General features: G+C 48.8%; 1 long non-coding RNA gene across 2 annotated transcripts; it reads left to right on the forward strand.

The window, feature by feature from the left end:
* The first annotated feature begins 271 nt into the window (after window positions 1-271).
* LOC108445754 lies at window positions 272-3,562 on the forward strand. 2 transcript variants are annotated; one of them, XR_001860718.1, is made up of 3 exons: window positions 272-584; window positions 2,544-2,631; window positions 2,773-3,562. It is a non-coding gene; the product is annotated as an uncharacterized LOC108445754 (long non-coding RNA). The 2 variants fall into 2 exon arrangements; XR_001860717.1 differs by having other exon boundaries at window positions 3,054-3,342.
* The last annotated feature ends 51 nt before the right edge of the window (window positions 3,563-3,613 follow it).

The following is a 3,613-nucleotide window of genomic DNA, read 5'->3' on the forward strand; positions in this document are numbered from 1 at the left end:
CGGCGAGGCAGAGAGGCAGGGTCTCTTCCTCTCTCTCTCTCTCTCTGCAGGCTAGCTGTGGTAGATGTTGGTGCTGGGCCTTAAAAGCCTTACTCCTTCTAAGGAGCCTTTAGTAATTTTTTACTTTTGGACCAGCCAAAAGCTAGCCCAGCACTGCAAGTCTTTCTTTTTCTCTACCCAAGGTCTAGTGCTGTCTCAGCCAGAAGATCTCAAATCCCTGTGGTCCTGGGGCATACCATCTACGGAGCCATAGAATCCCAAATTTTTATATTTTTCTAATTTCTGTAATTTTTCAATTTTTCTGTTTTCAATAAATTAATCTTTTTAAGAGTTGTCTCATTTCTCACAGACTCTGTAAGGCCTCATGGAACCAAGGAGACTATTGTGGGACCCCACGTGATCATAAATCCTACCAGGAACCTGCTCCGGATGGGCTCCTCTCTCCACGGTTCCACAGGTCCTGCCAGGATCCTGCTTCAGAACAGGCTTCCTACTGGGTCACGGCCTTCTTTGGGAATCAGTGTGCTCCAGTGTGGGATCCTGCTTGGGTTGCACGCGGAGCTCTGTTCAATCATCCTTTGCAGGTAGGCAATAAACTCTGAGCCCGGCTGTGTAATCTGGACGAGGGAAATTTTTGCAGACCCCCTGCCCCCCAGCCCCACTCCTCATCCCAGCTTGGCATGGAGCTGCTGGAACATGGGGGGTCCTGAGGTCTCCCCTTTTCTCCCTACACATAGACAAGTTTTGGGGCAGTTTGAAGCCATTTTGGCGGTGAAGTTGGGCCATTTTGGGGAGGGCAGAGGGACAGTTTGGGGGGATTTTTTGGGTGTCTCTGTGTCACCCTCTCAAATCTCCCTCCTCCTCTGGTACTCCCCCCCAGCACCGATGGTCCCTCCTGTGCCCCCCAAAGCCCCCAGGGAGACAGGGGTGGGATATGAGGCAAAAGTGAGTGGCATGTGTTTGTGGTCCAAATGCAAGTTCTCAAATGTCAGGAAGAGGAAGGTCAGCAAAAGCTCTGTGTCCTGCACATTTCCCTGAGTGTTGTAGCTGGAAACTGTTCAGTTCCACTTTGGACTCTACGAGCTTGAGAGAATGTTGTGGTACCTAGTGCTGAGAAGCAAAGTGAATTGCACCAGTGTGTTTAGTGTGTTTTACATGCTCCAGGGTGAACGTGAAGGCCAGTGCTGGATCTTTGTTCTAGGACCTTTTGTGTGGGATCATTTCCTAAGGTTTGAATTTGGGATCTGTGAGATTGAAAAATAGTGACATTCTGTATACCTTAAGAGAAATGTGCATGGCCCCAGTGCGTGGTATGTACTCAAAAGGATGCAACAAGAAGGGGTATTCAAAAAACCCATTTTGTCCCTGCACATTTTTCTGTGCGGGAGGTAGATCAGGATCTTTGGTCACTGCAACACTGTGAAGTGAGTGATTATACTTAGAGCTGAGAAGGAACATGCAGAGCACCATAATGTGATGGCAATTCACAGGTTGTAAGGGAAAGAAGACTGACTCTTGATTGTGGTGTGAATACAAGTTTCCACACTAAGCAGCAGGGTCTGACCGGGCTTCTTGTCCTGGCACGTTTAGCTGTACAAGATGTAGCTGAAAACTTTTCAGTTTAGATTCAGACTACAGGAGTGACAGAATGTGATGGAACGTAGACCTGAGAAGGAAAGTTCTTGGCACCAGCAGTGCACTGGACAAGCTCCTGTGTGGCGCATTGTTCTGTGTGAGGAGGAAACGGACATTTCGAACACTGGTAGACTGACAGCAGGTGATGCTACATAAGGGTGAGAATGAACCTGCTGAGCACTGTGGTTGTGTACACAGTGTTCAGGCTGCTCTGAGAGAGTGGAGGTGTTCCACAAGCAGCAGTGGGTCATGGTGTGTGATAACAGCTGGGGCAGAGCTGAAGCCAGCATTGTGTGCTGGCAGCTGTGGGGCTCTGTCAGCCCTGGGCTTGCTCCTTCTGGGCAAGGGGTCAGCTCCATCTGGCTGCATGACGTTGATTGCACAGGGAACGAATCTGCCCTCTCTGAGTGTCAGGCCTAGCCCTGGAGACATCATTCCTGCAAGCATGGACAAAATGCTGGTGTGGTGTGCTCAGGTAACCCCTGTCTATGTCAGTGTCTCAATGGTATTGGGAAAAGGTGCTGGGGAAAGTTTTCACCCTCAGTGGAAGGTCTTTTCTGAGCTCAGGATGCTCCTGGTGTGTGCTATTTATTACTGGAGTGTAAATCACAGTGGACTTCACACCTTACTGAAGATTTTTTTTGTTAAACACACAGAATATTTATAATCAAATCACAAGTGCCTGGTCCTTATCTGGGGTAAACAGTGTTGGAATTCTGTTACTGGTGCCACAAACCCACCATCAAATTGAAGATCAGTCTGAAAAAGGGAAAACCTTTTCATTCTGTGTGGGCAGTCAGCCCATCTCAAGCTACCAGGCCTGGAGTTATTTTAGCTGAAGGAGCTGGGGAAAGGGTGTGTGTGTGACTGGAAGGAGGCGACACTTCTGTTTTCCCTCCTGATTACAGGTTGGCTCCCGGTGCTTTGTAGACTTGTAGGACATGCACAGACTCTGGATACATTTCTGCAGGATTACTCTGTAAATTCTTGGCTGTGGTAAGTTTTGGTCTTTTTTTCTCCATGTAGCAAATATAGAGCACCCAGGGTGTGCCCTCACCTGATGTTTACATTGGACATCAAAGGCAACTGCTGCCCTGAATGTGCAAGTAACTGCACTGCACCTGGGAACCTCACCAGGGCAGCTGCTGATGAGCCACCACCACAGACACTGTTCTGGGTGTGACAGCCTGTGCTGCCTCAACATGACCCTGAACCAGCTGCATTAAGAGGCACATTTGACATGGACAGGACTTCATCCATCGACTGAGGCAGCCTATGAGTGGTGCCTTGACAGCTGAGAGGTTAAATTCCCTGCCAGGAGGACTGGGACATTTCCCTTGGAGAATTGTATATTTATTCCTCTTTTCCTATCTACTCCATTAAGTGCCTCTGCAAATAACCCTGTCCTACATTTCCAGCCTCAGCAGCAGTGGTCTCTTGAGAGAGGGAGAAGAATGTTGGGGGAAGTGTTGAAAGAGGAGGAATGGTGAGAAGGATGATAGATGTGCTCAAGAGACCTTGCAGCAGGAAACACCAATGCCTGAAGACTATCAGCATGGGAAACATGATCTATTATACCTATTGCTGTTCATCCTCTGCTTTGAAAAGTAGAAACTCGCTGTAAAGATAATGTAGGTGTTTGGAGACACTTGGAGGCACTCTCATGGACATGCTTGAGCTCCCTGTTTTCGGAGAGAGAAGATCAAAGCTAAGAGATCAAAAAAAGCCCAGGGAGGTCACAGCATGGTGGGAAATGATGTGTGTGCAGGCCCTTGAACAAATAGGTGCAAAGACCAGCCCCGCCGGCTGCTGGCACGGCCTCTGGGTTACAGTGCCGGCATTTCCCGCTTGTGTGCCTCCGCCTGGGTGTTGCTTTGGGATCCTCTGGTTACAAAGGTTGTGAAATAAATTTACTCTTTGCTTTGCAGCCATGGTTTTGTGGTTGTTCTGGCCACCTGCCCTCGTCCATTCCCCCCAG

This window comes from Corvus brachyrhynchos, unplaced genomic scaffold, assembly GCF_000691975.1.
Source record: "Corvus brachyrhynchos isolate BGI_N302 unplaced genomic scaffold, ASM69197v1 scaffold343, whole genome shotgun sequence".
Taxonomy (NCBI): domain Eukaryota; kingdom Metazoa; phylum Chordata; class Aves; order Passeriformes; family Corvidae; genus Corvus; species Corvus brachyrhynchos.